At 40.2% G+C, this 12,559-nt stretch overlaps 1 long non-coding RNA gene across 1 annotated transcript in view; it reads right to left on the bottom strand.

Annotated features, from left to right (window-relative positions):
* Positions 1-12,389: 12,389 nt before the first annotated feature.
* The window catches only part of LOC307157841, an 11,560-nt gene continuing 11,390 nt past the window's right edge, over positions 12,390-12,559 (bottom strand). Inside the window, exon 3 of the long non-coding RNA XR_013821098.1 lies at positions 12,390-12,559. This exon is cut by the window's right edge and continues 690 nt beyond it. This is a non-coding gene — a long non-coding RNA (uncharacterized lncRNA).

The raw sequence follows: 12,559 nt of genomic DNA, 5'->3' as shown, positions 1-12,559 counted from the left end.
CTGCACTAATAATAGTGGTGGGGGAAAAATCGATTGTGTTCAGTATCGAGATATTTTGCGCACGCAATTATATCAATACTGTAGCATAAAGTATTGCAATATTTAGGCTAATTATAAAATAATTATACTAATAATTATATTATAATATATACTCCCTAATATATTACCCACCCCTAATAATAGATCCATTGCCACTGAGTAGCTGACGGATGTATTCCGTCAAAATGGCAGACACGCGGCTAGGGGTCACGTGACTGGGAGATCCCTATATAGTTTGTCATGTTTGTGTGTAATTTAAAACGTTCTGTGTGGCACTCTTCAGTTAATGACCTGCAAATATCCTTTCTCTGTTCCTAATTATAAGAATTATCTTAAATAAAGAATGACATGTTGATCTCTACAAAACAACTTATTTTATTTATATTATTACAGTCAATAGGCCTGCACTGAAAACAGCTGTGTTTCATAGTCTGTTGGGTGACTTGTGTTTTGAAAGGTAGGGGAGATTTTTCTGTGGTATGTGGCAGATGAACACATCACTTCAAACAAACTTTTGAAATGCTAATTATATTGTTAGGACAATGTAATAGTGACAAAAATAACAACTTGATGTTGACATATTCCAACGAACAAATAAAGCTTTGTAGGTCAATTAGTTAATTAATTATGTGGTGAATGGATTTCTGAATTTATGAAGTGCAAGTGTACACCCTGCAGCCTCAAACTTCGATGTGTGAAAGACCACATGTAGGCTACCGGTAAGTTGCCTATGACAAAACATGCACATGTAGGCTATATATTGTAAACCTACCATTACAATCAATAGCTGTGGCAACTGAGTCCCATGCCTTCTCCTTTTTTCGTGGATCTTTATAGCAAGGATCCTGTGGATCATACAGTTGTCGGTGTTTCTCCACCTCTTCAATTAATCTGCCGTCGTCCATCGTTGCAAACTCGAAGTGTACTTGAAAATGTCAAGTCACGTGATTTGGATCACCCTTGTTCGACATATGGGGAGAGAGTTGTGGAAGGCCTATACCAGGGTACTCCCAGGATCCTCCAAATGAAATTCAAGGCTTTTTAAGACCTTTTTAATACCATTTTAAATGAAATTCAATGCCAACTTCGTACCCATTCTGACAGAAGTATGAGGGGAAAATGTCAAATCTGTATAAATTTTGAACCCTAGAAAATAATTATGTACAAGTAGGCAACTTGAATTAAATAAAACATTTTATTTAAATTATCAGTTATATTTAATACATACGCAACAGCGTAACACATTTGATTTGTAATAAACAAATAGATTTGAACTATGTGTTGAACACTACAGCCTTCGCAGCTCTGCTGCCTTGGTTGCAATTTTTTCACCCAGGCTCTCAAGTTCTGTCAACTTCTGCTTGTAGCTTCTTCTCAACGCGTTTGACTTGGCAATTAGCTCTGCCATTTTGCTGCCTTGTTTGCCCTCAGCCTCCTCTGCCATCTTGTCTGCATCCCTCCTCAGATGCTCCGCAACTTCCTGGATGGTCTGTCTTGTCTTTTTTACCTGCTCCAACTCCTCTTCAATCATTATTCTTCTTTGACTATGTGCTTGAGATTCTTTTTTCTTTTGTTCACTTTCAAGATGCATCCTGTACCTCACCCTTGCTGATGTGACTGAAGACAGGAGCTCTGGTGTGAGGGGCACCTTGGTAACACCCCCATGCATGGACACATAATCGCACACAACTCTTTGTGCAATGACAGTGTCCTCTTGGATATTACAAGTTTCTACTTGTTTATTGATAGAGAAGCCCCTCTCCACCGTAGCCTGCCCATGGGAGAGGATCAGAAGGTTTCTGATGAAAGCCCAGAGCTGTGGGTAGGGCTGACTTATATAAGGATGGAGAAACACATCCAGCCTCTTCTCGAGGGGCTTGAAAGACAGGAACTTCTCATTCCTCACCTCCAGGGACAACAATTGTGAAAATTGCTGAATGATCAGATCACCTAAAGAAAGAGTGAAAGAAAAAGCACTCACATCAAATGTACACGTGTTTCTTTTGTAAATTGTATGCCTAACGTCAGGACTTAATCTTATGTACCTGTAGCAACCCCATCTAACTGCTTGTCTTGAAGAAACCTTTTGACTAGACACTTCATCTGGCCCTGACACAATTCTGGATTTGAATACATCACAGCTGGGTTAAGACAAGTCATTTGCCTTACAGTTGGGAATTTCAAAGGGCTCTTCTCTTGAATCTTCTTCACAATTTTGGACAGACCCTCCATGCATTCCTTTCTGAACTGGAGGACAGAAAGCTCCTCAGTGGATCTACTCTGCTGCTGATGTTCCTAAGGATGAATGGGGACTAAATTAAGTAAATAGCTTCCTCTCCCTCCTCTTTCCTTCTATCCAGTGAGGGGCTGAGTAGACGGGTCTAACAACAGGGACACCAGGAGCAGTCTGGTCAAACATTATGTATTTCCTAAATACCTTTATTGCAGCCTCAGCTCCAATGCCAATATCAACAGCTCTTAGATGAACCCTGGACTGCATGTCACTAACATCAAGCCGGACCAAATGCTGAGGTGTGGCATCATTGAGAAGTTCTTGTTTGATGAATCACCTCAGCAAACTCTATGAAAAGACAAAAATATACATATTTGAGAATCCAAAATATTTTACAATACAAAATAAGCACTCTGACTTTACAATGTTTCTTTTCTTCAGTATTATTAAATGAGCCTAATTTATCTGACTATTCAAAATATTTGCATTTTCAATTCATTCAGTCTTAGCTGTAGTCTTAGCGTAACTGTGAACGAGAGGAGATTTTAAAATCACTATGACAATAAAATGAGAAGATTCATCTCACCTTCAGCAGTTCAGCCAAGTCATTACCAATGAAAGGCAGCACAGGCTCATCAGTCTGGTATCTGGTGAGGAAAGGTGTTACACTTCGACACACTGCCATGAAAAAGTGAAGCTTTGCCAGAATGAGAGGGTCTTTGGTTGCAGCCGCAATGGTATCATAGGAGGACGTCCCAGGGTTAGGAAGCTTTTTGGTGCTAACAGCCTCAACATACTTCATCATGTCTGGCCAGATGACAAGGGCCCTCTCCGCCACAGGGAGGTTCTCGACCCAGCGATGACCACAAAAAGGCAAAGCGAAGATTTTGGACTTTGTGAGATTACAGAAATCCTCCCTTCTTGCTGGCACATTGTGAAAAATTGTATGCAGAGCTCTTAGGAACTTCTCCATATGCCAGTCGGTGAATCCACATTTGACAGCATTATGGAGAGTATGCAGGCCACAACTCCCCACCACTGCCAGCTGAGCACCCCCAAAATGCTCTGCATGCTCCTGCTGCAGCATCTCAAAAAAACGCCAATTAACATTGGGTCCATCCATAGACACAGAGACCATCTTCCTCAAGTCAAGGTCACATACACACTCCTAAAAGACATGAAAAGCAAATTTTAAACAAAGACATTATATAGCCTACATAATAGTTAGTGTGATGGAGGTTGGGGCCTCAAGGTTAAAGGGTTCTGTCTGAGTGGTGAGATATCAGACATGCAACCCCCCAAATGGTGAAAATGGTGACATGTTTACGAAGTAATTTGTTGTAGGGGGGTCTGGGGAATTATCCCCCATGAGACAATTTTTATGATTTAAACATGTAAATGAAGCATTCTGGTGCATTCTGACAAGAAAACATTTTGCTTCAAGACATTTCCTTCAAGTAAAAAAATAAACAATAAAAACAATAATTAAAACAATTTGATATCATATTAATTAAGTTGGGGCCTATCAGGTACAGTACATAAAAAGAAAAAAATCTCTCACTGTAAATTAAACCATAAGGAACCCCAGATGGTACATCATTCTAATATTAAAGGTTAAAAATTATTTATTTGTAAGCTACTTCCATTTAAATCACACATAAAGAAGTTTTTATAATGTTACAATACATTTTTAATGACATAATATGTTTCTACTTTTTAAATAATGTCTGTCATAAATAAATCAAATTTATTTTGAAGCAATATTCTCATCAGACTTTACATACTTAAATCTGCATAATTGTGATTTTTACACCAGGGCGTTATTTACTTTTATAAGGACAGTTTTTAAACCTTACTATATATATGCACTCTCTTTCCTGTCAAATTCATACATTTGATCAAATTCAGTTTTAACTAGATGTACCGCATCGCGGTACAAAATATGACCGCCGCTCAGGCCTGCACTGGCTTTCCACAAAAATAAATGACGTGGAGTAATTTGGCTGTATTGCGTGTTTATGTATATACCTAAAAAAAGTAGTAGTATGTGCATGTCTGTCTGTGTGTGTGTGTGTGTGTGTGTGTGTGTATGTGTGTGTGTTTGTGTATGTGTGTGTCTGTGTGTGTGTGTGTCTGTGCGTGTATGTATGTGTGCGTACATGTGTGCGCGTGTGTGTTTGTGTGTGTGTGTCTGTGCATGTGGATTTGTATGTGTGTGTATGGGTGTGTGTCTGTGCGTGTGGATGTCAGTGTGTGTGCATGCTTGCGTTTGTTTGTATTCCTGCATGTGTGTGTGTGACAGTATCATCCTAAACCAGCAACCCTTCGCTCAACAGCACCATCTACAGGCCGATGAGTGTACAGTCACTAAATGTGCACATAAATGAATTTATTTTATACCCCCCCATGGATGAAATTCTACAAAATTTAGCAGAGGATACTCCCAGAGGATGTCAAGTTAATCATACACATGAAATATGGTGCAGTTCTGAACATCTCCACTGAAGATAGGGGCGATTAAAGCAGAATAATATTGCATTTTCATTTTTTATGGGAGGGGCGCAAATCACAAATGAGTGATTATGGGCTAGGTTGATGTGGGCCCTTAAGAGCAACATACCATAAAAATTTCTTCATCCTCGGTGCCACGGTTCAGGTAGTTATTTAGGAAAAACTGCATTTTTTGGGGTTTAGGGGGGCCCAGCGCGGGGGGGGAGTGGCCCCCGGGGACCAAACGAAATTTTTCCGTAGAAGTCTAGTGGGGCTACATGCCCACCAAATTTCATGTTCCCCGGTGCTTCGGTGTCCCTGGTATCGTTGACGAAAAATTTACGGGGGCCCCAGCGCGGGGGGGGGGGGGAGTGGCCCAAACGAAATTTTTCCGTAAAAGTCTAGTAGACCAACATACCATAAAAATTTCTTCATCCTCGGTGCCACGGTTCAGGTAGTTATTTAGGAAAAACTGCATTTTTTTGGGTTTGGGGGGGCCCAGCGCGGGGGGGGAGTGGCCCCCGGGGACCAAACGAAATTTTTCCGTAGAAGTCTAGTGGGGCTACATGCCCACCAAATTTCATGTTCCCCGGTGTTTCGGTGTCCCTGGTATCGTTGACGAAAAATTTACGGGGGCCCCAGCGCGGGGGGGGAAGTGGCCCCCGGGGACCAAACGAAATTTTTCCGTAAAAGTCTAGTAGACCAACATACCATAAAAATTTCTTCATCCTCGGTGCCACGGTTCAGGTAGTTATTTAGGAAAAACTGCATTTTTTGGGGTTTGGGGGGGCCCAGTGCGGGGGGGGAGTGGCCCCCGGGGACCAAACGAAATTTTTCCTTAGAAGTCTAGTGGGGCTACATGCCCACCAAATTTCATGTTCCCCGGTGCTTCGGTGTCCCTGGTATCGTTGACGAAAAATTCAGTAAGGTGACGGGAAAAAAAAAAAAAAAAATCTTTGACAATCCCTATATGACCGCTTTCGCTAGCTACGCTAGCGGCGGTCATAATAATAAGGCTGCCGTTATAAATCAAATTAAGTCATTTACACTGCAAAATTGCAACTGTAATAAATAATTTTATGAGATTGATGTTTAAACAAATAATATAAAAAAACTATGATGCCTTTAACCAATAAACCAATAGGTGGCAGCAAGTCACCGTCTTAATAAATGAATCATTGAGTCATTCATTAAAACGATTTGTTCAAAATGCCGAATCATTCAATAACAAAACACAGCACTTTAGTGTTGCTTTTCTTTTGTAACTATTTTCGTCGGTGAAATAGAACAAAACGATATTGCGTCTAAATTGTAAGTGACTAGATATTAGCTAGGCTACTTGTTTATTAAACTATACATTCAATGTAACATTTGCAATCGTGATATTATAGAACAGCTCACTTGGTCATGTTATGTTACTTTACTATATCATATATTATTTATAAATAAAAAAACTCAACATTTTTAAAATTCAGAATAAAAACTTACTTTGAAATGTTTGAGCAAGTCCACCGCTGTTGCATGACCCATGAACTGCGAGCCGAAGTATCGTGACTGGACGTGGTCGTCCACCCAGTAGCGAATATGAAGGTCCAACTGCTTACTTTTCGTCATCTTATTGAGACTCTCGTCAAACATGATCACAAACCCGTTGGACATATTGACATGGTCAGTCAGTTCTTTCGTTATAAAGGGAGCTAATCCGAATTTAGTAATATATGCCGTTTTGTTGCTTCCACACGAGAATGTAGCTGCAACCTCGGAGTCAGGAAACATGATTTTAAAAATCTCTGTAACGTTTTCATTTGAAGTGTAAGAGTGGTGCTCAGAGACTGTTTTAAGGACCCACATCACCTCTGCCCGCAGAGTTGGTGTCGAGCCACAGTAAGATAGAATGTTCCTTGGCTGTGGTGGCATTTCTATTGTAGAAATTTCTTCATTATTGATAGTCAGAGCTGTTTCAGTAACCGAAGAGATCTGCGGTGCACAGAACGGGCCAATAGGTGGTTGGCGCTGGCGAGCAGTGCTACACGCGGTGTGTTTGGCACCCTTCATATGGGAGTCCAGGGCCGTAACACCCATTGTCGCTAGCTTAAAAGATTTCCTGCACCAACAGCAATAGGCCTCGCAGTCATTTCCTGGCACAGGCTTGACCCAAACGTAATTCGGATTCCTTGTCCACAGCGGATTAAACCGACACTTTCCCATTTTAGCCGACAAACTAGGCTAGCTACTATCTTGTTCTGTAATTTACCTCACTTGCCTAGTAACCATAGTAACGGGTGCGCGAGCTTTCGCGCTTACTGCTATGACGTGGAGCGCGAGGTGCACTCAACATTACGCTGCATGAATTTTTAATTAGCCTACACTAGTAACAGTTCATTTTGTTACGGTATGAAATGAAAGCTTTAGCGTAAGTTCTGCCGGGAAGACTCAATTGTTGCGTCACTTATTACCTTCTCATCTATCCAATCATGTTCTAATACTAGAAGTATAAAGGACCCGTACTTACACTTGTCTGAGTTCGCAGATGCTGAGCGCTTTGACTCACCACCATCCACCCCACCACCACCAAGATGGTTTCTTCCCTCCACCAACAAGATGGTTTCTTCACTCCATCTTTTCTACCACCGCAGGATGGTCCCTTCCCCACCAACCTCCCCACCACCACCAGGACGGTCCCTTCCAATACCTCACAGGGGGTCGGCTGTGCCCCTGCCTTCATCTTCAGGCAGGAAATGCTGAATCCGTACCCTCGGATTGCGAGTTACGGACGGGGCCTACGCCAAATACTTATCGCATATATTGCTTGCTGGGTCATTAATAAATGCATGATTATTACAATATCTTCTCCCGAGTCTTTCTGGTAGAACTTAATACTAGGAAAAGTAAAAAAATAAAAAAAATAAAAATAAGACCTTTGTAACGAAATTCAAGACTTTGTATACCAAATTCAAGGCTATTAAGGCCTTAATTTTAGATTATCAAATTTAAGACTTTTTCAATGCTTTTAAGACCCCGCGGGTACCCTGTATACTCCATGTTAAACATAAATATAAAGCCTACTGATAAAGACACCGTCGGCAGTATTGACGGCAAAATAGACTACAGAATATTTCGTTCTGCATTGACAGGTACAATAATTGAAAATCTATAATTATTATTATTTTTTAAAATTGCATTTATATCTGAATTTATGTCAAAACCTAGAGACTTTCAAACATCAAAATGTCATTTATTAATATGTATTCGTGTCAAAATAACATATAAACATCTTTTCCTATTCTATTTTGCCTGGAAACGCTTCCAACATGCTTGCGTGTTGCGTGAAAAATAGGCGCCGGTTCTATTTCTAGTATGCACGTGTTTTCCGCGCGGCACAAGCGCAGGCAGTGTGCAAGCTCTAACCTGTTAGCATGGGAGCCGAAATAAAAACGGACACGCCACACAGCTGAAACGCTCACGCCACGCAGCCAGTGTGTCGCCGGCCTTACTTTTTTTTTTTTAAAGTTGTATGGGAGATACATTCCCCAGCAGACCCATTTTCTCCAGAATTATCCTAAAACAGCAGAAAAAGGTACTTATGAAAAATATTAATACATGGGTGCAATCTTAACATTAGTACAATGTTAACACTGCAAAATATGACACAGCAGGATTGTTTATTGTTGTGGGCTTTGTATAGGGTGAGGGGTATTTTTTCTAAAACACAAGTGAGACTAGTGCAAATATAACAAATAGGTTGTTGTCTTACCTCCAAACCACGCTGGCTGAGTTTTTTGCCCCCATAAATATATGGTCATTTTTCCGACCGCATTTTAATAAATTGAGCTGCTGCTCCTTGCTCCGTAAAACAAAACTAAATATTAACACAAGTTTTGCCTCAAACCACCTGACAAATGAAGCCATGCAGTGGTAACGGAGTTAAATTCAAGTTTTTAAGAAAGAAAAACATGTGGCTTTTAACTCTTGTTTCGCTAGCTATTTGAATATATTAAAACACTATACTTAAATTTATATGTGAATTTGTCGGCCGCCACAAAACTCTCACCCGCCATATATTTTTAAATAAAAATCCTGTCGCCACCAGCGCGCAATGAATTATGGGGTAGGGTAGGCCATGAAGGATCCTTTTGATGTATCCTTTGTAGCGTATGGACAGGACTCATGATTACTTGTCATTATAAATTTTGGGAAAGCTTTTAGCTTTTAACCTGGTAAATATAATTCATTAACTGGAGCCGCCTGGTCTGTAAGAGACATCCTCCTGGGGTGTTTTATGACCCCCCCAGAAAGCAAAGAATAACACCAAATGGACCCCGAAGAGCTCCGAAAGCCTTGGTCAAATTGTTTTCTGACACTTTCATGCCAGCATGAAATTTAACAGAACATGGCTAGGATTCTCACTGGCAGACCACAAAGATTGCTATCAATCTTCCCCCTTCCCTGCAAACGAAGGCCCAGGTGGTCTGTCCACACACACACACACACACACAACACACAAAGACACACACTCACCTACAAACACGTCCTTTGTATGTAATTTAGAATAGAAACCACCTTCTAATGTATGTACATTCCTATATGCATGTGTGATTAGTTTTGCTTTATAATAGAGGTGTGACTTTCTAATGCATAGCCGTGAATTATAAATGTTCTAGTTTAAGAATGTTCGCCGGCATCCTCGGGTAATCAGACCCCCCTCCCCACTTTGGTTAGGTTGATAAAGATTTTTATAACCCTAACGGAATGTCAGCAAGCCAGGAATCTCACTGAGATTCTGGCAGAGGAGCAGAATTAAAGTGTTCATCCTAGATATTTTATATGTATAACCATTGAAGAAATATGTAAACCTGAATGTAATTTCTCTTTTCCACGATTGTTCTTCTCTGTGATGGGTTTTTGTATTCTTGTAAACCTTAAAGGAATAATGTTTCAGATGTGCACACTGTTGCACTCATAGATATGCCATGTGGATCTTTTTAAAAGTCCAATTTTCATTCCCATTTGTAAATGTACATCACATTTTGCGTTAATCTTATTCCTAGATTGTTAGTTTAACTCTTAATGCTTATTTTACAGAATAAGAAGTCATTTCTATGCCGTAGCTTTTAAACATACCAAATGTGGTCTTGAATTGAACCTCCATATACCCGTAGGAAAGATATGGGTACCAAATTATGATAAAATGCATTTTACTGCAGTTATAATTGTTTAAAGTAGAAATGGCATGATCCTAAGACTGTCATAAAACATGCAAATCGAACTCCTAAGTGAGACAAAGAAAATTTCTCCCGCCTGGAATTTCGCGTTCCAATTGGCCCAAGCCCAGGGAGGAGTGAAATTTCTGTACCCTAGAAAAGCGGTTACACTCCGCGTTCCGGGCAGTTCTGTTCTGTATTTCTTTTGTCTTGTTTGTTCCTGCTTTTTAGTTACTTTTCTCGTACGGGTCTCTTTATTTTGTTTTACTTAAACTTTGTTTTGTTTTAGTCAGAACCCCGACTTCTTGTTTTAATAGTCTAGTGTTCATTCACTTACATCTCAAAGTGAAACGAACTTAAATCAAGTCTTAGATCACACGTGAACCGTTTTGAAACTCCCGCCCCGACGCGCACTCAGGAAGAATTCAAAGAACGCTTCCAACGGACACGCAAGCATCGGCTACTCGCCGTCCTATCTCAACCACAAGGTTTTCAATGCAAGTATTTTTGATCTCTTACCAAGATTTGAATGCGTATTACATTTACCTGTTTAAGGTGATTTTGATACTTTGCTGGTTCTCAAAGGCTATACATTGTGCTTTGTTTACTATTCTGTAATCTGCTGTTTTTCCTTTCTGTTTATTTTACTTTCATTTTACTGTCCCGTATATATATTCATTGTTAGATGTAGTTGTAACGTTACTTTCATAATCGCATTTTATTCAAAAACTATTATACTCTTGATCGTCTCTGTCTGCTGCTCATAAAACAAAGCCTCTTAAATGTGTTCGATCTTATAGTTACAAGCTCGATAAATTTGTGAGTGACCTACCAGTTAATAATCTCGTGAACAAGACAATTATTCTCTGTGGCCAAGAGAATACATTTTCTTGAGATTTTATAAGAATATCTCTCATTGAGAGTTGATAATAACATCGCATGATTCGTCTGGCGGACAGACGGATTATCTGATACAATTTGATTTGGTAGGCATTCACAAGATTTGATATAGCCCCTCTGTGCATTTATAATTAATTGTAATTCGTTGTGATTGATTGTTTATATACAGAGATCCAACTATATGGGCTGTGTATTACCTTTTGGGTAATTTTAAATTGTGTAAGTGATAGCCAGTATGATTAGTTATTGATTTATTAATAATTCATAAATGAAAATTAGTAAATCAATAACTGTACATTCCCCTCACGTTTGAGCTGGTGTTCTTACACCTTCATTTTAAGGGGAAACGAAGGCTGCATTTGAAGTCGCTTTTGAATCGGGGTAGCCTTCGTCGCACCGCAATGATGCAATCAGCCTTCGAAGGGTGCAGCTTTGAATTGGGACAACCTTGTCGCGCCGCTATGACGCAATCGGCCATCAAAAGCGCCTTCCAAAGGACGCAGCCTCCGAATTTGGACATACCTTATCACTTGGGAATAAGGTCTCTAGTGTTCCACTAACCTACTGCATAGCATTACCTAAACAGACTCCAGACAATGCCTTCGAATATGCTTTAAAGGGGGGGTGAAATGCTCATTTTCACTCAATCTCCTGTTAATCTTGAGTACCTATAGAGTAATATTGCATCCTTCATATCTCCAAAAAGTCTTTTGTTTTATTAAATTTTTAACAGAAAGATAGGCTGTACCGAGTCTTTCCAGAAAAAACCGAGCGGCTGGAGGCGGGCCCTGTGAGCGAAGCTTAGCTGTGCTAACGCGCCAAGCTAGTGACAACACACAGAGACATTTGTTCAACAAACAGTTTTACTCACCGTCCGGTTCCAACGCACGACCGCGAACCTTTATCATTGTGACTGCTCGATCCTTAAGCATTAGACGATCTGCAAATCCGTGGATCTGGGATTTGAAAACAATCATCGTCGAAATGCAGGGAACAACAGTCTTACACAACTCCGTTTATGCTCTGAAAAAACAAACTCCATCCATGGGTTCCTTAACGCTGGGTTCTTTGGGAATCTGTGCAGGGTTGTCTTGCCCTGGCAACCAAAAACACACTTCTTTGGTGACATTGACTTCCCAAAAGCCGGGCAGGGCGCTTTGATGGCGAACTGCTTTCACTCTCTTGCTCTAGTCTACGAGTGCGCGCGCGGCCGCGATCTTACAGGAGAAGTGCCCTTAGGACCCATATAAGGAAATTCCGCCCTATCTTACGTAAGACAGAGCCATACTCGAAAAAAACTTTCCGAAACTTGTGACAAACCGGAAGGAGTATTTTTGGAACAAAAATACTCCTTCAAACGTACAACTTAGTTTTTGAAACTTTGTCCATGTTTAGCATGGGAATCCAACTCTTTACCAGTGTAAAAAACTCAGTATGCATGAAATAGCATTTCACCCCCCCTTTAATCACGGCTTTAATAATTTTTTTTTTTAAAAACAATAATAAAAAGAAAGAATACCAGAAGTCAAGTGTAAAGACTTTATTTATGTTATTCTCCTGGACCCTAGACCTGGAAACTAAAACTTGTTACACACTAATGACATTTAATTGTTCTTTCTCGAGTGAATCCTTGTGTGGACTTCAAGGTGTCCTTTTTGAGTGAAACTCTTTCCACACTGAGAGCATGTGTAAGGCT

Source organism: Squalius cephalus, assembly GCF_949319135.1.
Source record: "Squalius cephalus genome assembly, chromosome: 4".
NCBI classification, from domain to species: Eukaryota; Metazoa; Chordata; class Actinopteri; order Cypriniformes; family Leuciscidae; genus Squalius; species Squalius cephalus.
Note: the sequence above shows the minus strand (reverse complement) of the source record. Positions and strands in the feature narration are given on the sequence as shown.